This window comes from Nilaparvata lugens, chromosome 9 (genome assembly GCF_014356525.2).
Source record: "Nilaparvata lugens isolate BPH chromosome 9, ASM1435652v1, whole genome shotgun sequence".
Taxonomy (NCBI): Eukaryota; Metazoa; Arthropoda; class Insecta; order Hemiptera; family Delphacidae; genus Nilaparvata; species Nilaparvata lugens.
In genome coordinates, this window is record NC_052512.1 from 3,368,361 (window position 1) to 3,383,020 (window position 14,660).

Genomic DNA, 14,660 nt, shown 5'->3' on the forward strand with positions numbered 1-14,660 from the left:
TCACTCACTTTATTACTATCCACAGCTGTTTCAGCCAAGGATGAATTATCCTTTTAATGTCGTTCAGCACGTTTTCCCAAGGATGAGACCTAGTGCAATCGAATCTTTATATCATGAATCTACTATGTTCCAAATTTCATGAAATCGTTAGAGCCGTTTTCGAGATCCGTTAAACATAAATAACCAGATATAAAAATAGCCAGATATAAAGACTGCTCCGTTTCACTCTCTCTCCAGGTGAATGCCTTCGGGTTGCTGCTGCGTTGCTCGCCACTGCTCCTATTCGTGCTCTTTCCAGACGACCGTGAACCGAAACGAACGCTCTCACTCGCTCTCATTGTGAGCACATAACGCGGAGCGTAACGCAGTTTCTTGAAGTGTCACCCGGCAAACCAATTTATAAGACGTTGTCACGTCAATAGCCAGATATATAAATACAGAAATTGCTCGCTTAATATAATAGGATTATTCATTAATTAGCATTTGAACAAATGCAATTACCAATATAAATAAAAATATAAATCTAAGTACCCTTTTTAAAATTATTTAATCACGAAATGTTTCGGTATATAATACCATTATCAAATGATTGGAATAATTTTAAAAAGGGTACTTGGATTTATATTTCTATTTATATTTAAAAAAATCATAAAACTTATGTAAATAATATTCCCCAATGTAGTGTAGATGGTAGAAGTATAGTTATCGTTAAGTACCTTTTAATAACTCCATTAAGCTCAAGGGCTGATAGGTGAGCGAGTGACAGACAATTAGTGCACAGTGAACTCTTTAGTGTTAGTGTTAAGATTATAGTTATGTCTGGTCCGAACTTTCCATGGACCCTTTACGAGACTATATAAGCAACGGGGATGGATTACCCAGCCGACCAGTGCTGTGATAAAGAGAACGGGTACCGCGGGTGCTGATTTTCCCCAGTCAGCAGGCCCAGCAACTTGGTGTTGGATTCGCGGGGGCAGTGGATGTTCCACTATGTGGCGCTAAGATGGTAGAGAAATTGATGGCAAGAAATCTAGAAGGAGTGAGAATCTCGCAGGAGCTCCACGGCAGCAACAACATTGCAGATAGTCGGTCTAGCGGATTGCAGAAGGCGCGTCACTAATGCCAATACTAATGCCACGCTGTCACCTTCACCCAACCACCATCTAAGGGCAAAGAGGTGTGGAAAGGTCTGAAACACAGTAAACTAACAACACCCGGACGGGGCATTGTGGGCTCAATCACATAGATAAAAGTAGCCCTACAGAAAAAAAAAATCCAATTTTTTTCCATCTGTAGAGTGTTAATACATCGCAGCTCGGAATGGATTGAAAACTCATAATCTTTATTGTAATGGTTTTAAAACCAATTCCACAACTTGTAATTATATAAAGAAAATGTATACACTATTTTGATTGAATTTGGATTATGAATATCTCGCAAAGATGGTGTATCTTTCAATTCCCGTAGCGAAGCACAATAGAATAAAGCACTACTTGTAATTCAGTTATTCCAATATGAAAGTTCCATTGACTCAGTGACGGTTGCACAAAAGCCGGTTGAATTTTAACAGTGATTAACTCCATGAGAACCGCCATCAGAGAAGCCGCCATTTCAAAAAAGCCTTCTCAGATTGGTTCTCGTGGAATTAATCACGATTAAAATTTAACCGGCGTTTGTGAAACCGAGCCTCAGAGTAGAATTGGAAAATCAAATCATTCTAGAATATGAAGCAAATTACTACAAGGTGATCCGGTATCGACGAATGAAGTGACCTTTAAGCTACTTTTTTTAACGTCTTTACTTTTACTTGTGTAACAGACTCTGTTAGCAAATTACATGAATTCCGCAAGACAAGGAAGAGAAATAAAGTGGACATAATATAGTGGTGTCCACGTTATAATGGCGGTGGGGAAAGATAAGAGAACAGCGTTGCCGCCTCTCTGCCCTGCCACTGCCTTCTGTAGAGGATAGCTGATACCGGTATATCTGATGTGAAACTGATCTGAAATTGTGATATTTCAACGCATATTGATATTGTCAGGGCCACGTAGCTTCAATAATACAATTCTCCTCGGAAGAAGAATGAGAAGGAGGAGGAGAAGTAGGAGGTGGTAGAGGATGAGAAGGAGGAGCAGGAGGAGGAGGAGGAGGAGAAGAAGGAGGAGAAAGAGAATCGATACTTTCGATTGATTTGATCAATCAACTCCTCATTTTGAACACAACCATCTTCTATGAACCATCATACAGATCGAGTTTGCTGGCTAAGGGAATTGGCTCACTCCTTCATCCTTTTTGAGGATATAACAAGATAGAATGAGAAAAAAATCGTAATGTCTAATCATCCATTTTATCATTCCATCATCATCATTTTCTGACTTAAATAACTATTCAAAAATGAAGCTTGATAAATTCTCTACACTTTTTGTTCAGTAAAATGTTGTAATATTCCCAACAGTTCCCGAGATATTTGCTCTTGAAGGTGTGTAATTGTTGAAATAACAGGTTTCTATCCAATGTTTTGCTCTTTCAGGGCTTATAACTCTCCAACAATGCATCATAAAAACTGATGCTTATTGGAGGTTTGTAGAGCATTGAATTCTCTTTGAAATTATGTATTTTTCACTATTCCAAGTTTTCCTTTCTTTGTTATAGCAGCTTCAATGTAGGGGGTGAAATTTTCATTGCTACAACAAGTGTCAACTCAGCGGTTCCACACCTTCAACAGAGGAAATAAAGATACGCACTTTTGCTATGTTCACCTACCAACTAGTCCAAATTAAGATGAAAAGTCAAAACTCGTGTCACAGACACCCCCTTCAAATGTCATTGTCAAACAATCAATTGTTACAGCAATGAAAATTTCATCACCAACATTGAAGCTGCTATAACAATGAAAGGAAAACTTGGAATGGTGAAATAATACATCATTACAAGGAGAATTCAATGCTCTACAAATCCACGATAAGCATCAGTTTTTATGGGAATTTGATTCTATTGAGCAAAAATAGAAAAAAATTAGTTGCAAACCAGTTTTTTTTCAAATGTCACACCTTCAAGAGCGGATATCTCGAAAACTAGAGGAGATATAAAAAAAGTTGTGCAATGAATTTTGTAGGAAATTATGTAAGCTTTAATTTGTTATATGACAGTCAAGTCCTTAAGATACATAGTTTTTGAGTTTTATACGAGGGACCAAAAAAAAAAAAAATGGTACCTTTAAACCAACCCCAACCCCTTAGCACAGTGGCTGGGGTCTTTTAATATATGTTTATTTATTTATTTATATTTTTCACAAAGAAGCACTGATTGGGAGAGAAAAACTAAGGATACTCCTAGTACTATTTCTCTTTCAAATTTAGATAACTTTTTAAAAGTAAAAGATAGGGTTATGATTTCACTTTACTAAAATCTAGTCCATTTCCACTCAAAAACAACGAAAACTAAGATTTTTAAATTTTGAAGGTTGAAAACAGAATAAAAAACAAAAATATCACACTCAAATCACCATTGATTGGAAAATTTTTGAGTAATTTTACAAAATTTAGAGCCAGAGTAAACACAAATAACTATTCAGCACAGCACAAATAACTATTCAGCACAGCACTATTGTTTACCTACTTACTACCCTAAACAGAACTGCAGGGTCAAAAATTGTCTTCTAAACATTTCCCTCTGTACCCTTTTTTGAGCATTCATTACCTGGACTAATAATGCAGATGGACTGTGATCATTATTGCTTGTGAACGCTTGGACTCTGATCATTTTTCGCCGTTACTCCATATCTTTCACTAAGCTTTTCATGTGACTATGACCATTTTTAGCCAAAGGTAATTAGGTAGAGTGATTCTATTCATATTCAGCTACAAGGTAGCGCTGTTAACTCATTTTATTGACAAATGAATTTGGACGGAATGTTTTAAACAACATTTTTTACTCTGCAGCTTCGTTGAGACTAGTTAGGAGGAGAACATATCAAAAGTCCCCATTCCTAACTCATGTGCTAAGGGGATGAGGGTGGTTTGAAAGTAGCATTTTTCAGCGTTTTGCTTCCACGCTCATATATACAGGGTGATTCATAATTATGGTAAAATATTTTAATACGTGATAGTAGAGGTAAAAATAAGAAAAAGCTGGAAGCTGTAGTGTGAGTAGTTTTTGAGAAAAAAGTTGAAATATGCAAAAAATCCAAATAGAAAAACACAGACTTCTACGTTTGATGCCCAATAACTTTCTTTAATGACCAGTGAACAAATAATTTTTCGCAATAAAAATTGTAGAGAATTTAATTCTGAAAAGAATTATGTAAGCTGTGTAAACTAAATTCGAATAAAAGTTGAATAGAATGTATTCTTATGTAGTATATTACACCACAAAAATTTGCTGTTTTATGAGGAGAGAACTAATAACTCATTAGTTGTAGCTGATTGCAAATAGAATATTCGGTTTTTTATGAAAAGTTTTCTTCTTATATGAAAGTAGCATATCTAAATGACATTAAACTTATACCAAAAGACTAGTAGATTATACCATTGAGCCTGGGAGGAAGCTCGAACAGAAGTAGATGATCTCCTATGATTCCTGCCGAAATGTTTACTGAAAACTGATGTTGTGGAAGATTAGGATTGATGGCATGAGGATTCTCAGCTGCCCAAATTTGTAGGTGATAAAACGGTTGTTAAAAAGTTTGGGTAAACAGGTTTTACTAAAAACCATAGGCAAATACCAGCACGGGGAATACAGTCTCGTGGCAATAGAGTATGAACTTTCTGGAGGTGGTATGGATGTAATTGTTGCTATTTTAGTATCCTCCAAATAATAGATTGATTGACATTAAACTGCACTGACAATTATTCTCTTGTGCTCTTCTCTGGATGTTCATAAATTTCATTAAGAACTTGTTTTTTTAACTAAACAGTCATAGTAGATTGATTGATTGATTGATTGAGTACTTTATTTATGTAGATTACAGTATATACTGGCTTATACACTTATATACAATAGCTTACAATACAGCAAAATTATAGATGAATTTACATAATATAGACTAAGAAAATAATTATTGAACTGTATATGATATGAAAAAGCAGTTTGTAATATAATAACTATAGATAATAATCATATTGTTATGCATCTACATAAATTGGCGGAGCTTTGGACATATCAATGTCCATTCTTCGGAAAGAATATTTAAAATATCCTCCCCACTAACTCTCTACCTAGATCGGGGTCTGCATGCATAAATGTGCTCTTTGGATATCAAAGAATCTGTTTCAGACAGACGTTGATGGATAGTGGCAAAAAACCTTGAACTTGGACATACTCGGTTAGGAAAGTTCTCTTGATACAAACGTCTTGCTTCAGTACTATTACAGTAGTGTCCCATTCCATACATTAAATGCATGTCAGCTAATTCGGAGTATGAATAATGATTACCTGCCATTTTTTAAAAAGTTAACACTTAACACAAAAGCAAAGTGGAATGATTACAAATAACTGGTTAATAGATTAAACATAAAACCCAGCGCCTAACTTAGTTACAGTTACAGTAGGCCTAACTTACAGTTTTTTTTTTTTTTTTTTGTTCAACAGTGAGATAAAATATTTCTGAAAATAATTTTCAGCTGATAATTTCTTTTAAATATTTTCTTATTTAAAACATAATAAATCAGCTGTTTTGGAACAGCTGTTATTAAAATCCATGTTTTATTTGCAATCAGCTACAACCTATGAGTTATTAGTTCTCTCATCATAAAACAGCAAATTTTTGTGGTGTAATGTACTACATAAGAATACATTTTATTCAACTTTTATTTAAATTTAGTTTACACAGCTTACATCATTCTTTTCAGAATTAAATTCTCTACAATTTTCATTGTGAAAAATTATTTGTTTACTGGTCATTAAAGAAAGTTATTGGGCATCAAACGTAGAAGTCTGTGTTTTTCTACTTGGATTTTTTGCATATTTCAACTTTTTTCTCAAAAACTACTCACACTACAGCTTCCAGACTAGTTTTATTCAATTTTTCAGATATTTTTCCATATGAATCCAGCATAAGTTTTTCAAAAACTAGTCCCCAAACAATTCAGCATCGGTGTATTTCACCAGAGGAACTGAATTACGGGCGAAATCTTTCACCCTGTATAGCTCGCTAATGAAGCGTTTATGGATATATGTTTATATTAACTTTTTTTCTTATTTTTACCTCTACAATCACGTATTAAAATATTTTACCATAATTATGAATCACCCTGTATATCTTGAGAGCAATGCATACAACCGACTTGAATAACTATTCAAAAATGAAGCTTGATAAATTCTCTACACTTTATGTTCAGTAAAATGTTGTGATATTCCCAACAGTTCCCGAGATATTTGCTCTTGAAGGTGTGTAATTGTTAAAGTAACATGTTTTTGTCCAATGTTTTGCTCTTTCAGGACTTATAACTCTCCAACAATGCATCATAAAAACTGATGCTTATCGTAGATTTGTAAAGCATTGAATTCTCTTTGAAATTATGTATTTTTCAATATTCCAAGTTTTCCTTTCTTTGTTATAGCAGCTTCAATGTAGGGGGTGAAATTTTCATTGCTACAACAAGTGTTAACTCAGCGATTCCACACCTTCAACAGAGGAGATAAAGATACGCACTTCTGCTATGTTCACCTACCAACTAGTCCAAATTAAGCTGAAAAGTCAAAAATCGTGTCACAGACACCCCCTTCAAATGTCATTGTCAAACGATCAATTGTTACAGCAATGAAAATTTCACCCCCTACATTGAAGCTGCTATAACAATGAAAGGAAAACTTGGAATGGTGAAATAATACATCATTACAAAGTTAATTCAATGCTCTACAAGTCAACGATAAGCATCAGTTTTCATGGGAATTTTCCCATCGATTTTTAAAAAGTTATAAGAGCAAAAAAAGAAAAAAAATAGTTGCAAACTGTTTTTTTTTTTTCAAATGTCACACCTTCAAAAGCAGATATCTCGAAAACTAGAGGAGATATAAAAAAAGTTGAGCAATGAATTTTGTAGGAAATTATGTAAGCTTTAATTTGTTATATGACAGTCAAGTCCTTAAGATACCTAGTTTTTGAGTTTACGAGAGACCAAAAAAATGGTACCTTCAAACCACCCCCAACCCCTTAGCACAGGGGGTAGGGGTGGGGTCTTTTAATATATGTTTACCTACCTGCTACCCTAAACAGAACTGTAGGGTCAAAAATTGTCTTCTAAACATTTCCCTCAACACCCTTTTTTGAACATTCATTACCTGGACTAATAATGCAGATGGACTGTGGGTTCATTATTGCTTGTGAGCGCTTGGACTCTGATCATTTTTCGCCGTTACTCCATATCTTTCACTAAGCTTTTCATGTGACTATGATTAGCCAAAGGAAATTATGTAGTGTGATTCTATTCATATTCAGCTACAAGGTAGCGCTGTTAACTCATTTTTTTGAAAAAAATGGACTTTGGTCGTTTTTAGCCGTGACCCTTCGTTTGTATCTCACCGGATCTCGAAAACGGCTCTAACGATTCTCACGAAATTCAGAACATAGTAGGTTTATAATATAAAGATTCGATTGCACTAGGTCTCATTCCTGGGAAAACTCGCTGAAGGACATTGGAATGATAATTATTATTCATCCTTGGAAAAACAGCTGATAATAATTATTTCGTCGACTGTTGATGATGGAAGTGATTCAGCGAGTTCATGACATGAACTGTAAATCACACAATATCGGAGCACCGAGCTTTGCTCGGTATTCATTTATTGATAAACAGAACTCAATTCTTTAAAATGATTGGGGAAGGACTAACAGGCACAGCCAAAAACTGTTTCTTCCCCGAATTTTTATTTATACATTATAAATATTCCAAAAAATAGGTTACGTTCCATACAATTGAATTAAGGTCAAATTTTCAGTCAAAATATTTGAAAACATAAAAGTTCTAATTTGGATTGTTTACATACCAAATTAAAGAACAAGATGGTGGCAAAAATATGTCGATTTTCAAGAAATCGTCTATAATTCTAATACTGTCGAGGATATCGGATCAATTCAGCCATCTGGAAGCTCCAAAATAATCATACTACAATATCCGAAAGATTTATCCAATTCCACCAACTTTTACTCTGAATATACCTTCAAATTCTTGAAATCAGATTTTTGGCCGTCATCTTAGATTTTTCTATGATGACAAACATTTTTGAGATTGCCATCATGGATAATCTCTTTCTACACATCATTATAGAGAAATTGATACCATTCCCAAGTCTGTACCTTCAAGGAGTCATGAGTTACACGGTTTTCTAATTGTTGGGATTGGTATTTGGTGGAAAAAGCGTATTTTCCGCAGTAAACAGTATTTTTCACTCTTTTTTCGCTGACGCTCCAGCCGTAAAATATGGACTTACAGCCTCCAACCAGAGGCAATTTTGAAGCTTTGGAAATATTCTACAACACTGTGCCAATAATACTAGTGTTTGTCTACTGCGAATACATATACAGAGTGGAAAGTGAAATATTGTCCCCGAAAAATGTATGTTACAAGTTTTTGAAGTTGAATAAATAATGGAAAGAGGCGTCGAAATGAGATGATACTCTCGAATATCATTGTTTGGTTGATTCTAAACACTTTAGTGATGAAACCAATCCGATATCTTTCACAAAAACTGAATAACAAGCGATATAAAAATTTCTGTTAATAATGACCGCCATCTTTCAATGATTTCGAATATTTTTGTTGTTTCCATCATCAATATTCTTATTTGTCTTGTTGTAACAAAGAGATTGAGACCATTTGCAAGTCTCTATCTTAAAGTAGTCATGGAAAAGTCGATTTTATAGTTCTAGCTTGTTACCTCATGCCTATAGAAGAACGCACCAGAAATCATGCAGGGTTATCTTTGGAAGGCGCTGGAGAACTCATTTTTTGACGTACAGCGCATGAAGATATATCGTTCCAAAGTTGAAAAAACGCTCTAAATTTCATAGATTGGAAATTTCTCTGTATCTCTTGCACAAAAAAGTTATAGTAATGGAATGAAATTTGAACAAATTTGGAAAAAAAAGTTTTTACGGGCTTTTGAAGGTTATAACTAAAAAATGTGCGTTTTAGAGGAAAATTCTATAGAGCAAAATTTGTAGAGGAAGATTTTAAAAATATTTTCGTCTAATAAAACGGTTTAATATCTTGAACGGTTATTGAAATACAAGCGATATAGCAAAACCCTGAAAATTTTGGCAGCCATCTTGTTTCCAAGGTGTTTGCCTGTGATTTCGATTTATCATCATCACGATTCTTATTATGCTGATTCTTAAATGTGTAAATTAATTTCATGAATTTGTATTATGTTTTGTGAATAAAAGGCTATTTGATTTTGATTTGATTTCTTATTATGCTAGACCTAACAAAGAAATTGAGACATCATTCACTTTTGTTAGTCAAAAATGACCACGGAATGATATCTGCGCCCGGACTAGTACATAAAAATAATAATACAACTCAAAGAATTGTCAGCTTAACGGCAAATCAAACCTAATTTTAAATACTAGACAATACACCCAAGGATTCATTACCTTTTAGGTTATGTTTATACTTATACACAGTTTGTATACATTGGATTCTCCTTCTATATATTCTTCTTCTCCTCTTCCTCATACTACTCCTAAACATCATCTGCTCCTCCTAGTCCTGAACATCACCTCCTCATCCTGTGTTTTACACGCTTCATAGCAAATCGTGATGTCTGAATGTGAATTCCTGGTGATATGTGTTTAAGGGATGTGATATTTTGATACTCCATTCTCCACTTTATTGATCTTCGTCACCCAAGGGGAATTGGATGCGATACAGTATCCCACAGTTTGTATCAATGATTTGCAACGCGTTGCAATGCACCATCTAGCGAGACAATTTGCAACCACTTTAAGCTTTTTTGTTCTTGATTTCTCGTTGCCTACCTTTTATTTTGGGTATTTAACAGTAATATGGACATCTTAGTTGCAAAAGTGACAACTTATAGGATTTTGTGACATGTGAAAAACTATTTGAATGAGTTTTTATAATGTTTTTACTGATTATCTTGTGATAAATTGTATTTGTATTTGCCAGCTCTCGCCAGAGAAATGTGGTGATAGCTGAAGACCCCTATACATGATCGGACAGACTGTTAGCAAAGCAACGAGCCACTGAAGATAACTTATACGAATTATCCCTGGTGACTAAATATCATAGTTGATTTTTCAGCCTCAATATTTAGTCACCAGTGAAATAAGAATTTTGTATAACTTCTCCTTAGCGGTTCGTTGTTTTGCTTCAAAACAAAAAAAATCAATATATGTGCCAGTTGCACAAATCCGGTTAAATTTTAACCGTGATTGAATTCACAGAACCAATCAGAGAAGCCATCTTTTCTGATTGTTTTTTGTGAAATTGATCACGGTTAAAATTCAACCCACTTTTGTGTAACCGGGCCGTTATCAGTATATGTGTGTGTGAATAAATATAATTATCATACCCAATTTTTTGGAGAATCAGTCTTGTCTAGTCAGATATGGACAATGAGATAATAAAGATTTATTAAGAGATAATAGATAATACAAATTTTACAATCAGATATCATACCGGATTTTTTGGAGAATCATAGTCTTGTCTAGACAGATATGGACAATGGTTTATTAAGAGAGATAATACAAATTTTACAATCAGATATTTATTCCTGTGTAACCTCTTCACCAATTCTCTCATATTCCTGATTGAGTCGGATAAGCCTACTTGGTTTATACACTAGCCATTTCTATCAAGTGGAGAAACTCTAAAATATTTTTTATTTGAGGTGAAATAAAAACGTGTTGTCAGTTCCAAATAATTTATTTGAGCCAAACCCAAGTTTCAATGCACTGAGGTATCATATTCAGATTTATCTGCAATGCACCTTAGTGCATTGAAACTTAAGTTTGGTCAAATGAATTATTTGGAACTGACAATATCGTTTTTATTTCATCTTCATATGAGGAAATTCCACAATATTTCTGTTCACAGTGTAAATTTTGTTATTTAGTTTTTTCTAATACAGTAGGATATTCATACATGAAACTCCTCATATAAAAAATTGAGATATTTGACTAAGGTCTAAGATTCAAATCGACGGTTTTGCATTTCTCTTTGGGTTTCCATGTTCGTTTCTTCCGCATTTACTATGAAACGCGGCAATAGATTTTCATGATATTTGACAGGTATTTTCCTTATTAAATTGGCTGTCGACATAGCCTATAGCTTATACTATAACATTTTCCAAATTTTTCAATTCGAGGATAGAGGATAGTAATTCGATATGAAGGTGCTATAGAGAAGATGAAGGAGGAGGTTGAGGAGGAGGAGGAATATGAGGGGGAAGAGGAGGAGATGTAAGGGGTAATGAAGGATGAGTTGGAGGAGGAGAGAAAAGAGCAGTGGAAAAAGCGGCAAGGAAATGAGGCAGAGGAAGTGGTTGGGTAGCGAGAAGTGAGAAAGGAGAATGGTGTTGAATGGAAGAAGGGTGGTGGGTGGTTGAAGGGAAGTAGGGTGATCGGTGGGGAAGGGATGCATGAGGAGGAGTGGAGGAGTTGGAGAAGTGGTGTGTGGAAGAGAAGGAGGAGGAGATTCATGAGGGAGAGAAAATGATGAGAGTTGTGAAGAAGTAGGAGCAGTTCACTGTTTGAGTAGATGACACGAATGAGAGAGAGAGATAGATAGATATACTTCATTCTTCTACAAAGGCTTGTAGCCTATGGTTACATGGTTACAAATATATTTATTTGTATAATTTTGAGAGAGAGAGAGAGAGAGTGAGAGAGAGAGAGAGAGGGAGAGAGAGAGAGGGAGAGAGAGAGAAAGATAGAGAGAATGAATGATTAAATTGATTTTTTCAGATATGATTAAAGCTGAAGAGCTTTTTCCTCACTTATATCCACAGAACAAGATGCTAATTTACAAAGCTAGAACAGAAATATTATAAAAAAACTTATGACTATGATACATCTTCCTAATAAAGATAGAGAGAGTTTATAGGAGAGAGGGATTTTATTTGAACAGATTATAACTGACTTGGACTCACTTTAATATGTCACCATTAGTTGAATAAGAAGAATTGATGCTATTCATAAGGAATGCTGACAGCCAGGGTGGACTCACATGAGATACAGTACCCCACAGTTTGTATCAATGATTTGCAACGCGTTGCACTGCACCATCTAGCGAGACAACTTGCAACCACTTTAAGCTTTTTTGTTCCTGATTTCTCGTTGCCTACCTTTCATTTTGGGTATTTAACTGTAATTTGGACAACTTAGATGCAAAAGTGACAACGGATGGGATTTTGTGACATGTGAGAAACTATTTGAATGAGTTTTTATCATGTTTTTACTGATTATCTAGTGATAAATTGTATTTGTATTTGCCAGCTCTCGCCAGAGAAATGTGGTGATAGCTGAAGACCCCTATACATGATCGGACAGACTGTTAGCAAAGCAACGAACCACTGAAGATAACTTATATGAATTATCCCTGGTGACTAGATATCATAGTTGATTTTTCAGCCTCAATATTTAGTCACCAGTGAAATAAGAATTTTGTATAACTTCTCCTTAGCGGTTCGTTGTTTTGCTTCAAAAAAAAAATCAATTTATGTGCCAGATGCACAAATCCGGTTAAATTTTAACCGTGATTGAATTCACAGAACCAATCAGAGAAGCCATCTTTTCTGATAAGTTGTCGTGAAATTGATCTCAGTTTAACTCTAACCAACTTTTGTGCAATCGGGCCTTTGTTATCAGTTTATAAGTGGGTGAATAAATGATATCACTCTAGATTTTTTGGAGAGTCTTGATAGCCAGATATGGACAATGGTTCATGGAGAGATATTAGAAAATACAAATTTAATTAGGTACAAAATTTCACAATCAGATATTCATTCCTGTGAAACCTCATCACCAATTCTCTCATATTCCTGAAGAAGTCAAATAAGCCAACTTGGTTTATACACTGACCATTTCTATCAAGTGGAGAAACTCTAAATCTAAAATCTTTTTATTTGAGGTGAAACAGGAACGAAGGCATCATCTTCAGCTGCATCTGCAATGCACCTTTGTGCATTGAAACTTAAGTTTGGCTCAAATAAATGATGTGGAACTAATAATATCGTTTTTATTTCACTTACATATGGAGAAATTCCACAATATCTCTGTTCATAGGGTAAATCTTGTTAATATATATTCTCTTATACAGTAGAGTATTCACCCATAAAACACTCCTGAGACAAAAAATGGAGATATTAGAATCAAATCTAAGATTCAATTCCACGGTTTTGCATTTCTCTTTGCATTTCCATGTATGAATGTTTGTTTTTTCTGCATTTCCTGTGAAATGCGAGGATATATTTTCATGATGTTTGACAGGTATTTTCCTTCTTGGATGGCATGTCGACATAGCCTATATACTACAGAATTTTGAAACTTTACAATTCAGGTCTAAAGGATAATAATTCCATATGATGGTCCTATGAAGAAGGTTGAAGGAGGATGAGGAGGAGGAGTAAGAGTAGTTGATGGAGGAGGAGTGGGAGGTGGATGACAAGGAGGAGGAGGAGGTGGAGGAGGATGAAGAGGAGGAGGAGGGGTGAGAGAAGAAACATAACAAGAATTGGAATTGAAAGAAGGAAAAAGAGTGTTGGAAAAGCATCAAGGAAATGAGGCGGAGGAAGTGATTGGGTAGTGGGAGGTGATAAAGGAGGAGATGGGTGGTGGGTGGTAGATGGAAGTAGGGAGGTCGGTAAAGAAGGGATGAAGAAGAAGGAGAAGGTTCAAGAGGGAGAGGAGGAGGAGGATGGGAAGGAGAAAAAGGAGCAGTTCACTGTTTTTGTGGATGACACAATTGAGAGAGAGAGAGACAGTGAGAGAGAGATACAGGGAATGAATCAATCAATTTATTTTTTTTGATATGATTCCTCACTCTTATCCACAGAACAAGATACTAGTTTACGAAACTAGAGCAGAAAATTATAAAAATCTCATGTATATAATACATCTTCCTAAAAAAGAGAGAAAGTTTATTAAGAGAGCGAGAGAATTTATGTAAACAAAATAAAACTGACTTGGACTCACTCTAAGCTGTCAGCATCACTTGAATAAGAAAAATTGATGCTATTCATGAGGAATGCTGACAGCCAGGGTGATACAGTACCACATGTGATACAGTATCCCACAGTTTGTATCAACTATTTGCAACGCGTTGCACTGCACCATCTAGCGAGACAACTTGCAACCACTTTAAGCTTTTTTGTTCCTGATTTCTCGGTGCCTACCTTTTATTTTGGGTATTTAACAGTGATAAAGACATCTTAGTTGCAAAAGTGACAACTTATAGGATTTTGTGACATGTGAAAAACTATTTGAATGAGTTTTTATCATGTTTTTACTGATAATATTGTGATAAATTGTATTTGTATTTGCCAGCTCTCGCCAGAGAAATGTGGTGATAGCTGAAGACCCCTATACATGATCGGACAGACTGTTAGCAAAGCAACGAGCCACTGAAGATAACTTATACGAATTATCCCTGGTGACTAAATATCATAGTTGATTTTTCATCCTCAATATCTAGTCA

The 14,660-nt window shown here is 35.0% G+C and overlaps 1 protein-coding gene across 1 annotated transcript in view; it reads right to left on the minus strand.

Moving 5' to 3' along the window:
* The window catches only part of LOC111060125 (furin-like protease 2), an 84,566-nt gene that overhangs the window by 20,682 nt on the left and 49,224 nt on the right, over window positions 1–14,660 (minus strand). The gene's annotated exons all lie outside the window — the stretch shown is intronic.